The sequence below is a fragment of the Enhydra lutris genome, unplaced genomic scaffold (genome assembly GCF_002288905.1).
Source record: "Enhydra lutris kenyoni isolate GAN:26980312 unplaced genomic scaffold, ASM228890v2 scaffoldscaffold23, whole genome shotgun sequence".
NCBI lineage: Eukaryota > Metazoa > Chordata > Mammalia > Carnivora > Mustelidae > Enhydra > Enhydra lutris.
Genome location: NW_019154107.1, coordinates 16,709,548 through 16,734,143, shown reverse-complemented (window position 1 = coordinate 16,734,143; position 24,596 = coordinate 16,709,548).

Here is a 24,596-nt window from a genome sequence, read left to right as displayed (position 1 = left end):
TTTCTCAAGCCAAAGCTATAAATCATAAAAATAAGGAGTTAATTATGGGAAAATATCTGACACTAAGTTTAATAAAGGGAGGCTTGGAAGGAAAGTGTAATTAAAATGTATAAAACTACAAATGATGTAGGAAGGTCTCTAGAGAAGAGTGCCCACTTCATCAAGCAAGATGTTTTCTCTGTGATATTTTGTCAAAATAGGCATGGGTACCATTGAAAAGAGTTGTTGGCCCCTTTTTACTAAAGTACCCATAGTCATGAGACAGAAACATGTTACATTTAAATATTTCAAGCATAATGTTCAAGGAATTAGACAGGGAAAATGACCTACTCAGGGTTGCTTATTTGGAATAGCTATTGTTTGGTGCAAATACTTTTGGCTAATTGGGCAATTTTGTTACCTCCAGTGAGTTTGTCAATTGATGATAAGAATGCTATGTGAATATCATCCAGGCAGAATAAGAAATGGGAGCAATTCTTCTTCTTAAGTAGATCTTTTATGTGATGCTTCCTTTTAACACTAGTGCATCGTATGCAATTCTGTGTAAGCCTTTGTCTCTTAGAATTTCTGAACTCAATTTCATATCTGCTGTGGCTACATATACACATTATGAGAGCAGGACTGGCTTAATTTACTTGTCTCTACCAACTAAAGAATGTAATCAGAAGTCGTCATTTCAAGAAGTCAGAAAATAAAACAACTGGTGTCCATTGATGGATGAATGGATAAAGAAATTGTAGTATCTATACCTATATGTATACCTATATATATATATCGCACAATGGAATATAACTCAGCCATTAAAAAGAATGAAATCTTGCCATTTGGGACAACATCGATATACCTCCAGGGTATTATGCTCAGTGAAATAAGTCAAACGGAGTAAGGCAAATAACCGATGATCTATCTTCTGTGTGGAATCTAAGACAAACAAACAAAACCACGCTCACTGATGGAACAGAATGATAGTTGCAAGAGGCTACTGGTGGTTGGTGGGAGAAATGGGTGAACTGTTTTGTTTTTGTTCAAATAAATTGAATAAAAACTGCTTTAAAAAAAAAAAAAAACCTTTGACAGCTAGCTTGTGCTTCATCCTCCTAGTTATAGGTGAAATCTCCTTTGTGTTTTCTGTAACATTGAACAGTCCACATATAATGCACGTCCTGATTTGTAGCAGCTACAGCCCTAATCTCTTGCATGTGTAAAATGAGTTCCTTTCACATAGCTCACTCATTGCCCGGTACCACACAAAAGCTAAATATAGTCTTTTTGCTCTTCAGATATCTTGTGAATTAAAGGCTAAGGTCTTGGGAAAATTAATTTTTTCTGAAAGAAAGTACTTCTGGGACATTTCTCAAAGCAGAATGCTTAAAGTACATGAACACAGTTTTAAAAAAGATGAATTCTAACAATACATATTCTTTCCCACAAATACACACAAAAAAGAAGTCAATATAGTTTCCCCTTCTGCTCATAGGTGACTCTGTAAATATGGCATCAATCAAGGATAATGTTTACGCAATGGTTCTACCTAACCAGAAGAAATTTAAAGGCCAAAGTAATAATGTATCCATCACCAAGTATTCACTGAACACCTGCAGAGCCCAGTATTGTAGGAGATTATTAAAAGAAAAGGGTATTGGTACTGTCTAGTAGGTCAGCCTCCTTTCTGTAGTTGAGGGAATGGAGCACAGAGCCTACAAGTGACTTTCTTTAAGTTAACAGAATTTTATAGTGACCTGGGGAACTCAGGTTCTTTCCTCCTGGTTAGTGGCCTTTTCCTTTAATTAATTCTCTCAACCAACTGTTCTGTATCATCATGTTAAGTCTGAAGGACCCAGAAGCAAACAGGATATGACCCTTACTCTTGAGAAACTCATGGTCTGATGGGATTGACAGATATTTAAACATTCGAATAAAGCATAGAGAATGATTCACCACAAGTAAATCTCACCGCCCCCCCATTGGTGCATACTTAATGGGACATAAAACATTATGACAGAGAAATTAACATTACAATATTGAAGTGGTAAAGCTGAGGACAAGGTTTTGAGCTCCGTGTCAGCCTGGAAGGTTTTGTAATTTTAAGTCAAAGCAGAGAAAAGGAAAAAAATCTATTAACAGGCAACTGCAGTGGGCAGTTTTCAAAGTGCTAACATATTAGGGAAACAGCTTTCTCCGGCTCTATGTTTTAAGGCTCCATGTGGTAACAAATGGGGATATAAAAGACCTGCATGAGTCCAGTTTTTAATATTGGGCGTATTAAAATTCTAACTGTAAGCCTATGCAAGAGATTTTGAATTTTTGCCTATTTTTTCCTGATATAAGGAGTTAATCAATTTGAATAACATGACCAAGTGTTTTATGTTTTTTGCTTTTTAAGTAGGGCCCCAGAAAAGGACCACAGAAGATGAAAATACCAGGGCAGTGATGGTAGATGATACAGGCTAGGCTAGAAATGAGACAGTCCTGACTAGTATTTTATTAGTTACCTGTTTAGATGGAATATAGATCATGATCAGAAACACAGTGTAGGGGCACTTGGGTGGCTCAGTTGGTTAAGCATCTGCCTTCGGCCTCAGGTCTGTGACTGAGCCCGGCGTTGGGCTCCCTGCTCAGTGAGGAGTGTGCTTCTCCCTCTCCCTCTGCCTGCTCTCCCTGCTTGTGCGTGCTCATTCTCTCAGATAAATAAAATCTTAAAAAAAAAAACACAGCGTAGACATATATTGTGTTAATATGTATGCTTAATTTTATTGTATATTAATACATTATATAGATTTGTAGTAATCTATTATTGATATGGTTCCACAGAATGAAATTATTCTCACTCGAGTAATTTAGAGATAGAAAAATAGATATATAAATATGAATATACAGACATTCACTGATACATATATGAATAGAGAGACAGATACATAAGTGGTTAGAGATACTAAGATAGCTATTTACCACAAATCAGTGAGGTTCTCAGACTCCCCAAATGAACTATGAAAGCCCTTACAGAAAAGAAATGTCAATATTTAAGAATAAACATAAACCATGGGGTTTTTTGAATTTAAGTAGTTTTGAAATAAATTAATACTAGGTAATAAACATTTAGTGATACAGAATAAAAAATTTTACCCAGTGGGTAGAATTAAGTGACATAACTAAATTTAGTCTTGCACAGACTTGTAGTGTACATAAACATTGTACTTGTGGGCTCCCTTACTCTGTTGAAGAAACAGTATATTTCAGGAATTAGAAATCTAGAAAAGAAAGCTTATTTATTACATATTGTTGATTCATTAACATTAAATTCATAGCCAAGAACACTATATAACTCATTCCAGAACAGAGCTTATCTAACACATACATGTATTTTCTCCATAAAACATACCATTACCTTCTTGAACTTAGAATGTTAGACAACACTTTAGTGTTAAAACCATCGATAAGCACAAAAATGTGAAAAACGTGGCATTAAATAGACTGCAAAAAGGGCACTTGTTTACATTATGAGAGCTGGACTCCCCATTTCCCTGCCTCCTGACAACCACCATTGTATTCTCTGTTTCTAGGGTTTGGCTGTTTTTAGATTCCATCCATAAGTGAGATCACATAGCATTTGTCTTTGCCCGACTTTTCACTTAGCATATTGCCATCCAAGTTGTTGCAAATGGCAGAATTCCCTTCTTTGCTTATGGTCAAATAATATTCCACTGTATACACAGACCATATTTTTTTGTCTATTCATCTGTAAATGGATACTTACATTGTAAGACTTCAACTTTAACTGTAAGAATAGTTTATGTTTTTAATTTTTTCCATGTTTTTGAAACTCAAGTACAATTGACATACAATATTTTATTATTTCAGGTATACAAATAGCAATTTGACATTTTTATACATTATAAAATGATCCCCATAATAAATGTAGTCACCATCTGTCACCATACAAAGTTATTATAATATTTTTTACTATATTCCCTATGGTACACATTATATATCCCATGACTTATTTATTTTATAAGTGGAAGCTTGCACCTTTTAATCCCCTTAACCAATTTCTACCCACCCCCACTCCTCCCCTGTCTAGTGACCAATAGTTTGTTTCCTATATGAGTCTGTTTGTTTTATTTGTTCATTTGTTTTTTAGATTCCACATAAAAGTGAGATCATATGGCATTTGTCTTTCTCTGACTTTTTTCTCTTAGCACAGTGCCCCCAAGGTCCATCCATGTGGTCTCAAATGGTAATATTTCATTTTCTAGGGCTGAATAATATTCTGTTGTACATATATGTCACATTTTCTTTATCCACTTATCCATCAGTGGACACTTCGGTTGTCTATATACCTTGGCTATTATAAGTGATGCTGCAATGAACATAGGGGCACATATATCTCTTTGAATTGGTATTTTCGTTTTCTTTGGATAAATACCTTGAAGTGTAATTGCCGGATCATATGGTAATTCTATTTTTATTTTTGGAAGAACCTCCCTACTGTTTTCCACAGTGGCTGCACCAGTTTGCATTCCCACCAACAGTGTAAGAGGGTTCTCTTTTCTCCATATCCTCACCACTTGCTATTTTTTGTCTTTTTGAGCATAGCCAGTTTCACAGATGTGAGGCGATAGCTCACTGTGGTTTTTTTCCAAGGTTTTTATTTTAATTCCAGTTAGTTAACATACAATGTTATATTAGTTTCAGGTGTACACTATACCGATTCAACAATCCATACATCACCCAGTGCTCATCACACCAATTGGCTTCCTTTCTCCCCATCACCTATTTTACCCATAGTTAAGGGGGTATATAGTTCAGGGATAAAGCATTTGACTGCAGGCATTAAGCTTTTGAGATTTGCACTTCCCTGATGATTAGTGATGTTGAGCATCTTTTCATAAGCCAGTAGGCCGTCTGGATGTCTTTGGGAAAATGTCTGTTTAAGTCCTCTGCCCATTTTTTAATAAGGTTGTTGAAATTTTTTATATTAAGTTGTATAAATTCTTTATATATTTTGGATGTTAACCCCTTATCAGATGTATGATTTGCAAATGCCTGCTCCCATTCAGTAGGTTGCCTTTTTCCCTTGATGGTTTCCTTTGCTGTGTAAAAACTTTTCAGTTTGATGTAGTCTCATCTGTTCTAGTTTTTGTTGCCCTTCCCTGAGATGACTGACCACCCCACCCACCCCCAAATACTGCTCAGACCGAAGCCCAAGAGCTTACAGCCTATGTTTTCCTCTAGGATTTTTATGGTTTCAGGTCGTACCTCCAGGTCTTTAACCCATTTTAAATTTATTTTTGTATGTGATATAAGATAGTGATCCAGTTTCATTCTTTTGCATGTAGCTGTGAAGATTTCCTAACACTGTTTATATTAAAGAGACTATCTTTTCTCCATTATATAGTCTTGCCTCCTTTGTCACAGATTAATTGACCACATGTGCATGGGTTTATTACTGGGCTCTCTCTTCTAATCCAGTGATCTCTATGTGTTTTTGTGCCACCATCATCCTATTTCAATTACTGTAACTTTGTAATATAGTTTGAAATCAGACAATGTGAAAACCCCAGCTTTATTCTTTCTCTGAACTGCTTTGGCTATTCAGGATCTTTTGTGGTTCCACCCAAATTTTATGATTTTTTGTTCTAGTTCTGTGAAACATGCCATTGGTGTTTTGATGGGGATGGTACTGAATCTGTAGATTGTTTTTGGTACAATGGACATTTTAACAGTATTAATTCTTCCAGTCTCTGAGAATATAATATCTTCCTATTGATGTCATCTTCAGTTTCTTTCATCAGTGTCTTAGGGTTTTCAAAATATATGTCTTTTTCTTCCTTGGTTAAATTTATTTATAGTTATTTCTTTTTGGTACAATTGTAAGTAGAATTGTTTTCTTAATTTCTTTGATTGCTTGTTATTAGTGTATAGAAACACAACAGATCTCTGCATGTTAATTTAGTATGCTGCAACTCTACTGAATTCATTTTCAAGTCTAAGAGTTTTGGTAGATTATTTAGGATTTTTTATACATAGTATCATGTCAGCTGAAAATAGTGACAGTTTTACTTCTTCCTTTCTAATCCCACATATTTATATGTTCAAATTAAACTTTTTAAAGGAGGGGGAGCCTGAGTGGTTCAGTCAGTTAAACATCCAACTCTTGATTTTGGCTCAGGTCTTGATCTCAAGGGTCATGAGATCAAGCCCCACATTGGGCTCTATGCTCAGTGCAAAGTCTGCTTGAGATTCTCTCTTTCCCTCTCCCTCTGTTCCTCCCCCCACTCATGCTTTCTCGTTCTCTCTGTCTCCCCTCTCACATACATATATAATACATATATAAATACATAAAATTGTTAAAGTTTTTAAAGGAGGGCATACCAGACGCAGAAGTACTGACTGCAAAAGAGTCAATTCTGGTACCTCGGTGAACACGATTCAATTCCTAAACATAAATGGGAAGATATTGCTGGTTTTAAAGTAGCAATATAATAGAAATCTTTTAATGAGCAGCTGTAAATGTTGGAGGTACCCAGGGAATGGTTATTTCCTTCAGCTGGTTATACAAAAGCACTTACTGCTGACACTCTTTGAGTTAAGATGAACAATTGGACATAATTTACAAAACTGTTATCTCTATGGAAGAAATACAGATGCATTACTATTATCGCTATTGGTATTTTTATTATTACACTATTTCTTAAACATTGCTTCTGCTGCTCAAAGAATTATCCATATGGGATTAGACTGTTTTGTTGGAAAAAAGAAGTCATATGTTACAACTACTAGGATAGATGCTAATACTATTTTTAGGGCTTTTGTCTTTGTCCATAAATTAGGAAGTGTAATACTAAGGAACTTAATTTAATTTTAGAAAATATGTTAGTTGGGGCACCTTGGTGGCTCATTTGGTTGAGCATCTAACTCTTGATTTCAGCTCAGGTCATGATCTCAGGGTGGTGGGATCAAGCTCCATGTTGGGCTCCATGCTTAGTGGGATGTTTGCTTCTCTCCCTCTCCTTCTGTCCCTCTCTCTCTTTTTAAAAGAAAAGAAAATATGTCAGTTGAAATTGCATAGTATAATTTAAAATTAAATTTATATAAAGATCCACAAAGACCTTTATTATTATTTTTCCTTCATTCAGTTTTCTTGGTTAAGAATCAACCTTGGCCTCATGAAATGATTTATCCACCACTATCTGCCAGAGGACCATCTGTTAACAAGCCAGTTAATCTCTGCACTCTGTATAAAAAGATATAGGGAACTAGTTCTAATAATGCTAGCTTTGATGACATGGGCTTTCTATGTTAACAGCTAGATCAACACTGTCAATTAATGTTAGTTACATGGATTCTTAAGCAACATTCTAGTGATAACAGTGTTCAATCAATAAACACACTGAGTTGCATTAAAATAACCCAAAAGAGGGAAGATTCCCTATTATATCATCACTCTGATGAAAAACTCACTTTCTGAGTGAAATCTCATAAGCTCAGTAATATAACTAAAACATTTAAGGGATTATTTTGTAGTTTTTTTTCCTCCTTTCTTCAATGCACGAAAATTGGCAATAGACCAGAAATACAGTAAAGAAATTAAATTCATTTATTAAACCATGAAAGAGAGTCACATCCAGGTGATGAGTTTAGATTTCTATTTCCTTATTACTTATAGGGTATGATTTATCTTACTTTAAAAGATAGAAGGGAAATGGTAGGAGGCTACCTGCCAAACTTTATTAACTCGCAGTAATTCCTTTATTCTATGGCCAAGATCAAAGATTTCTGCAAGTTCTGTAAAGGTGTTTTAGGATCCACCACAGAGGAATGAAATGAAGTGTTGTGAGAGATGGAAGAGGAAAGAGGAGGATGAGGGGAGAAAAAAAAAAAGAGCAAGCTGTAATGCCCACTACCTTTTCTTTTTTTTTTTTTTAAAGATTTTATTTATTTATTTGACAGAGAGAGAGATCACAAGTAGGCAGAGAGTCAGGCAGAGAGAGAGAGAGAGAGAGAGAGAAGCAGGCTCCCCGCTAAGCAAAGAGCCTGATGCGGGGCTTGATCCCAGGTCACTGAGATCATGACCTGAGCCAAAGGCAGCAGCTTAATCCACTGAGCCACCCAGGCGCCCCCCCACTACCTTTTCGAAGACCAGAATAGCTCCATATGTTTTATATATCATGGTGGTGGTAGATTTCATGCAGAAACATGATTACTTTGAGTACTTTGATTTTGAAAATTTTGAAAACAGTAAGACTAAACATTTTTATTTCCTATTGGAGGAGAAGATGGTATATTAAATAAAAAGTCTTCCTGTAGGTAAAAATATGGATTAAAAAATGCAGTTGACTTTAAAATGTTATAGTAATAGTGGGTTTGGTATGTTGAAGACAGTCCTACTCTGTAAGAGTGTTTTTTCCTCCCAAATTTTATTTAAATTCCAGTTAGTTAATATACAGTGTAATATTAGTTTCAGGTGTAGAATTTTAGTCACTCAACACTGACATACAGCCCCCGGTACTCACCACAAGGAGAACCCTCCTTAATCCCCATCACCTATTTATCCATCCCCCTGCCGATCTCCCCTCTGGAAACCATCAGTTTGTTCTTTAGAGTTAAGAGTCTGTTTCTTGGGTTTCCCTCTTTTCCCCCACCCCCCACCTTATGTTTATTAGTTTTAAGAAAAGTGGTCCAGTTTCATTCTTTTGCATGTTGCTATCTAGTTTTCCCAACATCATTTGTTGAAGAGACTTTTTTCCTACTGGATATTCTTTCCAGCTTTGTCAAAGATTAATTGACCATATAGCTGTAGGTTCATTTCTATGTTTTCTGTTCTGTTCCACTGATCCATGTGTCTGTTTTTGTGCCAGTCCATACTGTCACTACAGCTTTGATCACTATACCTTTGTAATATAACTTGAAATCTTGAATTGTGATGCCTCCAGCTTTGCTTTTTCTTTTCACGATTGCTTTGGCTACTGCAGGTCTTTTGTGGTTCCACACACATTTTAGGGTTCTTTGTTCTAAGTCTGTGAAAAATGATGTTGGTATTTTGATAAGGATTACATTAAATGTGTAGATTGCTTTGGGTGGTATTGACATTTTAACAATATTTGTTTTCCCCATCCACGAACATGGAATGTTTTCTACTTCTTTGTGTCATCGTCAATTTGTTTCATCAGTGTCTTATAGTTTTCAGAGTACATATCTTTTACCTTTTTGCTTAGGTTTATTACTAGGTATCTTACAGGTTTTAATACAGTTGTGAATGGGATTGATTCCTGGGCTTTTCTTTCTGAGGCTTCATTATTGGTATATAGAAATGCAAGTTTTCTGTACATTGATTTTGTACCCTATAACTTTACTGAATTTGTTTAACACTTCTAGCAATTTTTTGGTGGAGTCTTTGGGTTTTCTATATATAGTATCATGTCATCTGCAAATAGTAAAAGTTTGACTTCTTCCTTTTTCCGTTTGAATGCTTTTTATTTCTTTTTGTTGTCTGTTTGCTAAGGCTAGGACTTCCAGTAGTATGTTAAATAGTAATGGTGAGAATAGACATCCCAGTCTTGTTCCTGACCTTAGATGAAAAGCTCCCAGTTTTTCCTCATTTAGGATATTAGCTGTGGGTTTTTTGTATATGACCTTTATGATATTGAGGTATAGTCCCTCTATACCTACTTTGTTGAAGGTTTTTACTATGAATGGATGTTGTCCTTAGTCAAATGCTTTTTTACACCAAGGATCATTGGTTCTTATCCTTTCTTTTATTAATGTGTTGTATCATACTGATTGATTTGTGAATATTGAACCATGCTTACAGCCCAGGAATAAATCCTACTTGATGATGGTGAATGATTCTTTTAAAGTACTGTTGGATTTGATTTGCTAGTATTTTGTTGAGAATTTTTGCATCCATGTTCATCAAAGATACTGGTGGGTAGTTCTCTTTCTCAGCAAGGTCTTTATCTTGTTTTGGAATCAGGGTTATCCTGGCCTCATTGAATGAATTTGGAAGTTTTCCTTCCATTTCTTTTTTTGGAATAGTTTGAGAAGAATAGGTATTAATTCTTCTTTAAATGTTTGGTAGACTTCCCCTGGGAAGCCATCTGTCCCTGGACTTTGTCGGGAGATTTTGGATTACAGATTCAACCTTTTTTTCTGGTTATTGGTCTATTCAGGTTTTCTACTGTTTGCTAAGGCTAGGACTCCCAGTAGTATGTTAAATAGTAATGGTGAGAATAGACATCCCAGTATTGTTCCTGACCTTAGAGGAAAAGCTCCCATTTCAGTTTTGGTGTTTATATGTTTCAGGAAATTATCCATTTCTTCCAGGTTGTCCAAATTGCCAGCATATCATTTTTCATAATCTTTTAAAATTGTATTATCTGTGATGTTGGTTGTTACTTCCCTCTCATTTGTGATTTTATTTGGGTCCTTTCTCTTTTCTTTTGGATAAGTCTGGTGAGAGGTTTATCAGTTTTATTCATTTTTGTCAAAGAACCAGCTCCTGGTTTCACTGATGTGGTCTATTGTTTTTTTTTTTTTTTCAGTTTCTATATCATTTACTTCTGCTCTAATCTTTAATATTTCCCTTCTGCTGGCTTTAGGCTTCATTTGTTGTTCTTTTTCTAGCCCCCTTAGGTGTAAGGTTAGGTTGTTTAAGTTTTTCCTTGCTTCTTGAGGTAGGCCTGTATTGCTATATACTTCCTTGTTAGGACCACTTTTGCTGCATTGCAAAGGTTTTGGACCATTGTGTTTTAATTTTCTTTTGTTTGCGCATATTTTTTAATTTCTTCTTTGATTTCCTGGTTAAGCCATTTATTCTTTAGTAGCATGTTGTTTAACCTCTATGTATTTATGGTCTTTCCAAATTTTTTCGTATGGTTGACTTCTAGTTTCATAGTACTGTGGTCAGAAAATATGCATGGCAAGATTTCAATCTTTGTATTTGTTGAAGTCTGATTTGTGACCTAGTATGTGATCTTTTCTGGAAAAATGTTCCATGTACACTTGAATGCATTTTCTGCTGCTTTAGGATGAAATGTTCTGAATATAGGTGTTAAGTCCATCTGGTCCAGTGTGTCATTCAAAGCCATTGTTTCCTTGTTGATTTTCTGCTTAGATGATCTGCCCACTGATGTTAGTGGGATGTTAAAGTCTCCTACTATTATTGTATTGTTATCAATTAGTTCCTTTTTGTTTGTTATTAAAGGTTTTATATATTTGGGTGCTTCAATGTTGGGGGCATAAATATTTATAATTGTTAGATCTTCTTGTTGGATAGTCCCCTTTATTATGATATAGTGCCCTTCTTCATCTGTTGTTATAGTCTTTGGTTTATAATCTAGTTTGTCTGATATAAGGATTGCCACCCCAGCTTTCTTTTGATGTCCATTAGCATGGCAAATACTTCTCTATCACCTCACTTTCAATCTGCAGATGTTTTTAGGTCTAAAATGAGTCTCTTGTAGACAACATATCGATGGATCTTTTTTATTTTTTAAATCCATTCTGACACCCTATGTCTTTTGATTGGAGCATTTAGTCTATTTAAATTCAGGTGTAATTATTGGTAGATAGGTATTTAGTGCCATTTTACTACTCGTTTTGTTATTGTTTCTGGAGATTTTCTCTCTTCCTTTCTTCTCTTTGTCACTGTTGTTCCTTCCTTTCCACTCAAAGGTCCCCTTTAATATTTCTTGCAGGGCTGGTTTAGTGGTCAAGAACTCCTTTAGTTTTTGTGTGTCTGGGAAATTCTCTCTCTCCTATTCTGAATGATATGCTAAATAGAGAATTCGTGGCTGCAGATTGCTCCCATTAAGCACACTGAATATATCAGGGCACTCCTTTCTGGCTTGCCAACTTTCTGTGGCTAGCCTTATGGGTCTTCCCTTGTATGTTAGGGACTTCTTTTGTCTTGCTGCTTTTAGGATTTTTTTCTTTATCACTGTATTTTACAAATGTAATCACAATATATTAGTTTAGCATGCTTTTGTTGATTTTGATGGGAGTTCTTTGTGCTTCCTGGATTTGGATGTCTGTTTCCTTCCCCAGATTAGGGAGCTTCTCAGTTATTTCCTCAAATAAATTTTCTGCCCCCTTTTCTCTCTCTACTTCTTCTGGGACTTCTGTAATATAAATGTTATAACATTTCATGGAGTCACTGAATTCCTTAAGTCTATTCTTATTCCCTAATTCTTGTTCTCTTTTCTTCAGCTTCATTATTTTCCATTATTTTGTCTTCTATATCACTTACTCATTTCTCTGCTTATTCCAGCCTTGTGTTCATTGCATCAAGGCTGTTTCCAATCACAGTTATTGCATTTTTCATTCCTGATTCTAACTCTTTTAGCTCTGCAGTAAGAGTCTCCCTAAAATCTTCCATCTTCTTCTGAAGCCCAGCTTGAGAGGATTGTTAAATTCTCCATCAGGCATGTTACTTGTATCTGTTTCACTTAGATCTCTGGCAGTGACCTCATCTTGTTCTTTCATGGGGAATGAATTCCTCCATCGTGGCATTTTGTGGAAGTCCCTGCCTTCTCTGTGTTAGAAAAGCCCATTATGTTTCCCGCTCCTGAGAGCAATGGCTTTCTGAAGAAGAGGTCATATAGTGTCCAGGGCCTGGTGCTTCAGGGAGTGTCTCCCATGTGCTCTGTGCACTCTGCTGTTGTGTTCTGGCTGCTCTATCCCTTGGACCAGTTTGACTGCAGAGGCTCGGTTTGGTCCCTGGACAGAATGTGGTAAGTTTTAACTTGGCATGCTCTGATCTGCTTGTGAAGTGAGACCTGATACCACTTGCACTAGAACTGAAACCTGGCAGGACTCTGGTCAGGAGACATGGTGTAGGCAGGGGTTTGTTTCCTTTGGTCCTATGGGAAGAGTGCTGCCGTGCTATGACTGAGGCAGACTTGACTGAGGAGAATAGCAGCAGCCCAGTGCATGGGTGTGGGACCCAGTACAAGCAGCTTAAGCAGCCAGTGTTGGCACTGTATTGTTTATGGCACACGGGTGGTTCTGTTTATATCCTGAGGGTTGTGGGAGGGAAATGGCACCAGCCAGCTCCTTTGTCCCTACAGAGGGGTATCCATGCTTGCTCCTCCCCAGAAAGCACTCCAAGAGACAAATAATCTCCTCACTGTGTGACATAGGCATTTTTCTGATGGCTGTTTCCACACTGTCCGCCTCCGTGTTGTTGGCTTCCCTTCTCCCCAGGAGCAGCACAGTGCCCTCTGGGCTCTACCCCAGCCAAGGCTGCTGATTTTAAAATTACAGGCTTTAGGGACGTGGTAGGGGCAGGGACCTGCCTGGTGTTCTGGGGGAGGGTCTCACCACTCTGGGACTGAGGGAGGTTTGACCAGGATGGGCAGTCACGCAAGGGTGTGGTATTTAGTGCAGGCAGGTTATGCAGCCAGTGTCTGGGCTGGGCTGCCCTTCACAGGCAGCTTTGCACTTACGTTGAGGGGCGGGGGAAGGAAATGGTGCCCGCCGTCTCCTTTGTCCCTGCAAGTCATCTCCATGAAAGCCACCTTGCAGTGATGCACTCCAAGAAGAGCATACAATCTTCCTGTTGTGTGCCCTCAGCTTCAGATCTCCGCCTCCATACCATCTGCCCCTGGGGATTTTGCCTGCTTTCTCTCCAGGAGCAAGGCACTGCCCTCAGGGCTCTATCCCAAGCCAAGCCCACCAACCTTTAAAACTCTGGTCTTCAAGCATCACTAGTTAGAAAACCTCACAAAAATCAGCCCCCCTCATTTTCCCAGTCAATGGCTTTGGGGAAGTTTTCTCCTTTTGTGTTCCCGTGTGTTCCTGTCTCTCTCTCTCATTCTGTCCACCCCCCCACCCCAGTCTTGCCTTTCTCAGCAACCAGGGCTCCCTCGCCTCTGCAGCACTCACAGTTTGTTTCTCCCCTAAACCATGTCTCCACACTTCCTATCTTTGTCATTGTGGCCTCTTCTCTCCCTCTAGTTTAGTTTGTTTTTTCAGTCCTCAGGTCAATTTCTTGGGTATTCAGAATGATTCGATAGTTACCTAGTCATGTTGGTGGGACAAGACGAGCCTAGGGTTCTCCTAGTATGCCACCATCTTAGCTCCACTCTCCATTATAGTGTTTTTTAATGGTAATTCATACTTGTTTTGTTGTTACCAACATAAAATGTGGAATATTATAATCAATAAAATAAATTCAGGAATTAAGGACTTCCTGAATATAAATTAATTGACTAGTAACCACAGGGAGCACTTCATTAAGTACTTCTTTATGAATACTGATGATCTTTGATGGCATTGAAGGAAAAGATTTCAGTTCAATTCTCTAAGATTCTCTAAAATGAGGATGCATATGTAGAGTCTGCCCATTTATTTGGTATTTCCCCCATTTTCTCTGAGAGCTCCTTAATTTTCTTTGCCTAATTTTAAATGTCCATGATGTCTGGAGAAGACTGTATCCCAACCCAGATCCAAGGGGTGTTTCCTGTTGGTCTCTAAGTCTATTAGGACAGTTTTCTTTTGCTTGGTAATTCTCCAGCAATGTGATACAATTATGGCCAATGAGACATGAAGAATATATGCATAAGAATTTGAGAAATTTTGGGGCACCTGGGTGGCTCAGTGGGTTAAAGCCTTTGCCTTCGGCTCAGGTCATGATCCCAGGGTCTTGGGATCGAGCCCTACATCGGGCTCTCTGCTCAGCGGGAAGCCTGCCTCCTCCTCCTCTCTCTCTCTCTCTGCCTACTTGTGATCTCTGTCTGTCAAATAAATAAATAAAATCTTTAAAAAAAAAGAATTTGAGAAATTTCTAATCTGTCTCAAAAAGAGACTCATTAATAAATCAGTGGGTTAGGAAAATGAGCCAAATTCCTTCCTTTCTCCTACACCAAATACATTCTGAGCACCATTAAAGAAAATGCAATATTAGTTTAATAGATAACCCATCAATAAAATTTCCATGTTAACAGAAAAAAAAGAAGTATATGTCAACTCAATAAATACAGAAAAAAACTTATGATAAGCTTCAGTATCTAATCATGATTTTTAAAAAGCTTTATCAGCTACAAATAGGAAGGAGACTTTATCAGAAAAATAGTAACTACTAAAAATCTATACAAATATCATAATAGTGAGAAAGGTTTCCCTTTGAGATTAGGAAAAAACAAGGATATTTGGTCTCACCACTTTCATTCAACATTGTACATGAGGTCTTGACAGTAAGATAAGTAAAGTAAATGTTTCAGGAATTTCATTATGGAAAGAGCCCAAATGTCCACTGATGAATGGATAAAGCAGATGTGGTATAGGGGGTGCCTGGGTGGCTCAGTCTGTTAAGCTTCTGCCTTTGGCTCAGGTCATGATCCCAGAGTTCTGGGACTGAGCCCCACACTGGGCTTGTGGCAGGGGAACGTGGTTCTCCCTTTACCCCTCCCCCTGCTCTCTTTCTGTCTCTCTCTCAAATAAATCTTTAAAAAGAAAAAAGCAGATGTGGGGTGTGTGTGGGTGTGTGATGGAATATTACTCAGCCATCAAAAAGAATGAAATCTTGCCATTTGCAATTATGTGGACAGAGCTAGAGAGTATTATCCTAAGTGAAATAGTCAGAGAAAGATAAATAACATGATTTCACTTATATGTGGAATTTAAGAAATGAAACAAATGAACATGGGGGATAAAGAAGAGAGAAAGGCAAACCATAAAAAAGACTCTTAACTACAGAGAACAAACAGGGTTGATGGAGGGAGGTTGGTGGGGGATAGGATAAATGGGTGATGGGGATTAAGGAGGGCACTTGTGTGATGAGCACTGAGTATTATACGTAAGTGTTGAGTCACTAAATTCTACCCCTGAAATTAATATTATACTGTGTTAACTGGAATTTAAATAAAAACTTGAAAATAAGTAAGTAAATAAATAAAATGTAAGAATTTCAAAGGAAGAAATAAAATCACTATTTGTCAATAATATTATTGTTTATATAGGAAGTCCAAAATAACCTAGAGATAAATTATTAGAATTATCAAGTGAATTAATCAAGATGGCTTACAGAATATTTATATATTATTGTATCCATATTTATATACATCAGTATTAATGCTATGTAAAAACTAATGACTATAAATAAGCAACACAACTAGGAAATAGAACTAAAAATATCACTTGTAATAGAATCACAAATATAAAATACTCAGGAATAAATATAAAAGATTTTCAGGTGCTCTATGGAAGAAACTATAAAATACTATAGAGATAATTTGAGATTTAAAAAAGTGGAAGCCTCAATATTCTAAAGATGTTAATTCTCCCCAAATTGATCTGATATAATGTGATCCCCATCAAAGTGTATACATTTTTTAATGGAATATGAAAAGTTTCTGCAATTTAAATGGAAAGGCAATGGGACAAAAAGTCAAGATACTGCACATATACAGTGGACACATATTAACGCTCATGGCACTAACAATTTAATAGCAAATCAACAGAAACAGCTCAATGGATAAATCAAATGTGATACCATCATACAGTTTAACAGTATGTAACAATGAATGTGAATGAACTTCATTAATCAACATGGATGACTCAAATGCATTAGACACACAATACTGTCTGATTCAGTCAAATACAAATGCTTTCAAAAGAGGCATAATTAATGTTGGCAATGCATGTTTAAGCAGAAATATCATAAATAAAAATAAGGACCTAGTACTACCAAAATTAGGATGGGGTTTTCCTTTGCAGGGGAGGCACGACAGAGTAGTGTTTAGGTGGGTCATGAGAGAACTTCTTGATGCTGTTGGTATACATTGGTGTTCAGTTTGTGGTAAGTTACTGAATTGTTCACTTGTATTCCCTGTACCTTTCTATACATATGTGATGCATTTCATGAAAAAAAGGTTAATTTTGGGGTCCCTGGGTGGCTCACTTGGTTAAGCAACTGCCTTCAGCTCAGGTCATGATTCCGGTGACCTGGGATCAAGTCCCACATCAGTCTTCCAGCTCCATGGGAAGTCTGCTTCTCCCTCTGACCTCCCCTCTCATGCACTTTCACTCTGTCTCTCTCTCTCTCACACATAAATAAATAAATAAATAAAATCTTTAAAAAAAGGTTAATTTTGACATATCCAAATTTAAAACGTCTGAAGATTAAAAAGTAAGCAAAAAGACAAAGGTAAAGGATAAATAACAAAGTGAAAAAATATTTCCCATGCATGATAGGCAAAGAGCTGATAATTCAAGATACAGCCTGTTCATTAGTGTAATCATCAAGATAAAGACTTGTTCTTTTTTATTTGGATTTCTGTTTCCCTGGTCCTCTAAAAACCTTAGAGCTACAAGTGATCTTTTTGCCAAAGTTGGAACCAGCACACCCGAGTTTTGAGGTTTTCCCACTATTAGCATCATAATAAATGAAGCAGAGTTAAATGTGCAGAAAATCTAGTCAGTGTCCTCTTATCTTTGATAAAGAAGGTACATTCGTCTATATTTCCCGCTAACTTTTTTTTTCAAAGAGACTATCCAAGTGAGAAATACATGTGAACTAAATACATACTTGGGTGTAGAAAACAGTGAACTGAGATTTTTCCACAACATCCAGGAATGGGCTGGGCAAAAAGGCTGTGCTTGGCATATGGGAAATGTGGCTTAGCCAAATGAAAGTGATGGGATGGATAAAAAAGGATGTGATATTACCCCCTCGCCCCCACCCTGCCACACACACACAGAGACAATAGAATATTATCAGCCATAAGAAAGAAGGATATTTTGCCATTTATAACAACAGGATGGACCCTGAACCCATTATGCCAAGTGAGATAAGTCAAATAGAGAAAGACAAGTACTGTATGAGATCACTTACATGTAGAATCTAAAAAAGCCAAACTTGTAAAAATAGAGAGTAGAGTGGTTGTTACCAGGGTATGGAAGTAAGGGAATAGGACTGATGTTTAAATGTACAAATTTGCAACAAATAGTAAGCCCTGGAGATCTAAGTAAGCCCTAACAGTAAGCCCTGTATAGTGAATACAGAGAATAATATTGTATTATAATCATCAAACTTGCTAAGAGACTAGAATTTGTTGTTCCAACCACTAAAAAGAAATAATGATGTAATATCATATAAGTGCAATTACTGCTACAGTGGCAATCCAATGTGTGACAATTTCACATGTTGTACATCTTAACAGGGTTATTTTCAACTATATTTCAGTTAGAAAAATAAAACCAAGTTAAATTTAAAAGGTAAGTCATGGAGATCAGAGGACAGACCTTCTCTACAGGACCACTCTTATTTTCCCCCACCTTATCACCCTTGTTTTCTTTGGTCCAGCCAACAAAGACCCCTCCCCCAAACAGCACTATTGTATGAAGAGGAGGAGAGATCAGAATTGAAAGGCAGCTCTGAGGAGAAAGGATAGAAGTATTTTCAGGATAGAGTTAGGGAAGGAAGGGTACCTCTAGGTGGGAGGCTAAACATTATGAATAAGAAATATAAAAGAGCCAGGCATGGACACAAACATCAGTGAGGGTCTATGTTCAAATGACAATATATTTTTACAGTAGAATGTCACTGTGAGGTAGACAGGAAACCATATATCAAATATAAGGTCAATATTATACATTATCTACATTATCATAGTATTAAATACTAAAAGGGTGCAAAGACCCCAGAAAATGTGCATTAACCAATTCAGAAGAGACCCCAAATCGTGGGGGGAAGATAGGAGGTAAAAAGAAGTTAAAAGAATTTTTAAAAAAGAAAAAATAAAATATATATATTAGACTAGTGCAAAGAACAGAACCACCTACTTAATTTTGGGAGTATTTTGGTCTCTTAGAAGAAACTACCTCCCAAAATTTTAAAGAAAGAAAAACTTACACACACACGCAAATAAGGGTAAACACGATGAAGGGATGAAATATGACTGTAAAGATGAAATTTTTTAAAAATTCTAAAAAAGGAGTTGATAAGATAAATTGGTTGGGAACAGAAAGAAAAAAAAAAGTGGAGAGAATTTGCTCAGGCTGTGGACTAGAACAAAGTCCTGTGGTAGTTTTAGGGTATATTTTGATGTATTAGAATGTATTAGGAGAAGTTGTATCCCAAAATTTTTTAGAAGAAAAAAACCCTTTCAAAAAGTGGTCAATTTTCTGTTTCTAGAATTGCTGCTATTCTTTTCTTTGATCTCCTGTTGGATTTGTAGGTGTTCAGAATGGTTTGATAACTATCTAGCTAAACTCCTACTACCTGATGTCATCTCAGCATGCTACTCCTCCATCATCTTGACTCCTTCCCCCAAGTAGCCTTTTTAAAAAATGATATAAGTTTAAAAATATCATCACTAAATATGATGTTTCCATGTTTTGGTATTTATAGTTTTAAGAGTATTCCCATCTATCTCTTCCTATATCTCATTTTCTGAGAGGTTGTTTCCTTTTTTAAAACCACATTTAAGTTGTGTTTAAATATATCAAATTATACTTCATCTCTTGGTTTGATCATATGCTTCTCTAATCTCCAAACTTGGTGAATTACATTAACTGAATTTTCAATGTTAATCCACACTTGCATTCCTGATACAATTGGTTCTCAACTTTCATGTATCTTTGATTTGCTGATAACATTGTTTATTTCTTTGGCATCTATTTTCATGAATAAGTTTGGGCAGTAATTATTTTGTAGTGCCCTTGTTAGATTTTGACCTTAGGTTATGTGAGTACTATAGAACTTTGGAAATCTTCCTTATTTTATGGAAGAGTTTATGTAATACTAGTGTCATTTTATTTGTTCCTTAAGTATTTGGGACTTAGGCTTTGCTGTGAGAGGTTCTGAATTGCAGACTCATTCTTTATTTGATATAGAACAATTCTGATTTTCCAATTACTCCTACTCAGTTTTGTTAAATGATGTTTTCAAGGCATTTATTTCATGTAAATTTTGAAATTAGTGATATAACATTATTTATAATATCTTCCTTTTTCAACATGCATAAAATCTTTAGTTGTTTTATTATTTTTGCCTTTTTTCCTTGATCCAGAGGTTCATCGATTTCATTGTATTTTTAAAAATACAACTTTCAAAAAAAAATACAACTTTGATTTTGTTGAGGCACTTTTCCTATTTGTTGGACTTTTGCATGCATTATTATTACTTTTTTCTCCTTTCTTTGGATTTGTTGTTCTTTTAGCTGCTTGAGATAGGTATATACAGTGTTGATTTTCAGCCTTTTTGAGAGAGAGAGCATGTACACAAGTGGGGGCTGGGGCAGGTGGAGCAGGAAAGGGGCAGAGGGAGAATCTAAACAGGCTCCACTTTCTGCACAGAGTCTGTCTGACACAGGGCTTTATCTCATGACCCTGAGATCATGACCTGAGCTGAAATCAAGAGTTGGACACTTAACCGACTAAGCCACTGGAGGCCCTCAGTTTTATTTTTTAAATACATGCACATGAGTCTTTAAGTTTTTATCAGCATGTGGCTTCATTGTATCCTGTATATTTTGATGTGCCAAATATATTATTGTTCATTTCCAAGCATTTTCTGATTTTTGTTTTAAGTACTTGTTTGATCATTGGTTTATTACTATATAGATTAATAATACATATTAAAGTTTTTTTAATTTATCTTTTTGTTACAGATTTCTGGTTTAATTCTACTTTATGCAAAGAATACAATCTCCTTTGAAATATACTGAATCTTATTTCATTGTCCATAACATAGTTACTACTGGTAACTTTCCAAACGTACTTAAAAGGAGTTTATCTTGTAGTTTTAGGGTCCAGTATTCTATTAAGTCAAGTTCATTAGTGGTGTCATTCAGTTTTAATCAGAATCCCAGCAAGGTTTATTTATTCATAAAAATCTGGTTCTAAGTGGGGAGAAACAGTAGAGGTCAGATGCATCTCAATGTATTTTATTACTCTCAGGACCTTGGCCTCAGAAGTCCTGACTTCTTTTATTGCCTTCTGATGTCTTTAAACAGCAGTTCTTTGTATTTTATTCAGCTTTTATAGCTTCTTTCAGTGGAAGGGCTGTTCTGATGTAAGTTACTCTGCCAAAACTGAAAATGGAACTCCCCAAACACCATATTTTCACTGATGACATTACTATTCTCAGCTGAATGAGCTATTTTCCTAAAAATATCACAAAATAAATCTATTTCCAAGCTGACAAATTTTTTTATGTTGCTTGAATTTGTTATGTAATTATTTAACTAGTGTGTTTCTAGAAAACAGAATGGATAAGAGAATGTAAATCAAACCTTTTTCAAGGGTTAGGGATTATTCACATGTAGGGATTGGCAGTGTTTATGTCAAATCATCATGTTTCACAAGGGCTCACCCAACTATAGGCAGAGCAAATTTGTTTTTCTTGGGGAAACGTTTTTTATGGCTGAGCCAAAGCTAAATAAGTCTGTGAGTACATAGGAACCCCATGCACACCAGTACTATTCATTTTTCTTCCATAAGCCAAAATGATTAATGTGTGTTGCAGATGTGTGTGGTAATTGTCAATATGCACGTGTTTGCATGGACTTACCTGTGTCACATGACTGTAGATCTACATAGTTACGTGCATACAGTTTGTGTAATAGGCTTATATATGGCTAGTTCTTCTGTAGGCATCTGAGGAGAGCTATGTGTACTTGTGGATAGTTGTGGTGGGGGCTAGGCCTGAGCACCCATGTGTATACATGGCCTTAACATGTATCTGTAGGCTGCTATGTCCAGGGGCATAGGTTCAGGGATCTGGGGAAGAGATAGGCCTGGATGCAGATATGGGAGGAGGAGAGGAGTTTACTTCATAGTCTAAACACTGAGTAATAGTATAGTTTTCCAGTTTTATGCCTAACACACTGTGACCAGTCATCTAATCCTTTATGTTTATGCCCATTCTCCTAAAAGGTGTTCTGCCTTAGTATACAGAGAACACTCCAGTATATGCAGTATAAGTGCTTGCTTGGGCATTGACTTCAGCAAAACTCCCAAACTCTTTTACCCCCAAAATCTGGACTTCCATCTTTGTCTTCTCAGCTCTTGTTCATAGTTCAAACAAAAAGACTTCCTTAGACAACACATACCTATCTGACCACAAATGTGGTCTCTTTCAACAGATTCCTGTTATATCCATGGCTCAACACAGCTGGGGTACACCATGATCCTTTGTACATTATTTTCGGCAAACACACTAAACATTTCCTGCTCATTCATCTCTATCTACTATTACAGTCCCAGAGTACCTTCCTACCATTACAGACCCAAAGGGACCTGCAAAGGGACCTACAGCTGAGTCTACATTAGGTACAAGAGTAATGATCATTCACAAAGCTCATTATGAAATTGTTCACAATGCCATGCTCATTCATAATTTCTGGAGCCCAGCAAAACACTTCTATATTCTAAACCTAAATACAATAATGTTTTATTATTATTAGATTAATTGTACTGTATGAAAGCAGGAGATAGGAAATGATTTAAAATATTTATTATGGTAATTCCCTGTATATTTCCTGCACAACATAATTGATATCTCAGAAAAAGAAGTCAACAGAAGCTTCAACTAGTGTCATAATAAAAATCATAATCTCTGTAATTTTATGAAAAAAATCAGTTATTATGATCTTTCTTGAAATGGGAAAGTCCCCGGAAACAGCTTAAAATAAGAGATTGTGAAATTGGCCAAATCATGTATGGAGTGAATACAGTGACCACAAGGAGACAATGTGGGTTCACCGAAAACAAGTAAGACTAAAACAATTTCATGGCCTTCTTAGAGAGTATTAGTATGTTAGTATTCTAAGTGAATGTTGTTGGTAGTACTTCTTGATTTCCCTGAGACTCATGAAATCTAACTTTTAGAATTGTTACGGAGAAAATAGAGAAACACGCGCTAAAAATATATTAGGTAGATGTACAGCTGGCTGAACCTCCATATCCTGAGTATTTAGTTAACCTGGGTCAGATACCCTGGCAAGTAGACATTGATCCTATGGACTAGGCAGCCTTTGGGGGGGGGAGGGGAGTGTTGTTGCTCCTAACTTTCCCTCTGGTTCCATCTAGTGGCTGATTATGCACTAATCAATTGTCATGGCCTTCATCTTGCTTTGTGTTTACATTATGAACATCAATTATATAACAGAGCTGTGATTATATAACTTCATGTGGGGTTGCTAAGCCACTTCCTGGTGCATCTTACAGTGCAACGATTAGAACAAGTCTATCTTCAGGACCTGGGTTGTGCTCCAAGTCTCTGGATATAAGCTAACTGAGTCCATTTAGAAGAATCAGAGTAGGGAATCATTCTACGTTAAGTACCATGCAACTCCCATGAAATTATATATATCTATATCTATATATAGATACATCATTTAGGGGCACCTGGGTGGCTCAGTGGGTTAAGCCTCTGCCTTCGGCTCAGGTCATGATCTCAGGGTCCTGGGATCGAGCCCCTCATCGGGCTCTCTGCTCAGCGGGGAGCCTGCTTCCCCCCCCACCCGCCTGCCTCTGCCTACTTGTGATCCCTCTAATAGTCTTTAAAAATATATATATAACATTTATATAAATATATAAATGTTATATATAAATGTTATATATATAGATATATATGTATATATACACATGTATAACACATATATATATTATATATAAATATAAATTCTATACATATAATTTTTTTTGTTTTTCTCTGAGCCATTGCCTTTTGTGCATCACCCATTTATTGTGATTCCCCAGGTATCCTCACACCCTCTTCTTTTATTGTTTCCTGGTTTACCTCTCTCATTACATGGTAACAGGAGCAAAACTGTTAGCCCTACTTTGTGTTTGTTAGGAGTTTGGTGGATTAGAAGCACATCTTTGTCATTTTATTTAAATAGGGAGGTTGGGGGGCACCTGGGTGGCTCAGTAGGTTAAGCCTCTGCTTCGGCTCAGGTCATGACCTCAGGGTCCTGGGATCAAGCCCCACATCAGGGTCTCTGCTCAGCGGGGAGCCTGCTTTCCCCCTCTCTCTCTGCCTGCCTACTTGTGATCTCTCTCTGTCAAATAAATAAAAAAATCTTAATAAATAACTAGATAGATAGGGAGGTTGGGAATATCTCCTGGCAGATGAAGACACAGAGACTCAGGGATGATAAGAATACTGATCAAACTGTCACAGCTGGTATATCATGAAGCCTGAGCTCCAGCCCAGTCTTTTACTTATTAATATTTTTGGTAACATTTCTAATAATATACATTCTTTCAGCTTTACTGAGGTATAACCGACAAATGAAATTATAGTTTAAGTGTACCCTGTGGTGATTTGATTCCAGCGTGGTCTTTTGAAGAATCTTCTAGGTCCCTCTCTCCTTCATCACACTGCTGAGCAGAAAACTACTGTCCTCAGGAATCAAATGGCAGGGAGCTTCTTGAGTGCTTTTACCTTCCTGAGCCTGGATTCCAACATATCAATTTTTAATCACCCTAAACATGGAGACAAACATGCCCCAATGGCCCATGGGTCATCAGGACAAATTCCTCAGAGCACAGGCTCACTGGGTTTCCCAATCCGTGAGCATGGACTATCTTTCCATTTGTTTGTGTCATCTTTAATTTGTTTCAACAGTGTTTTATAGTTTTCAGAG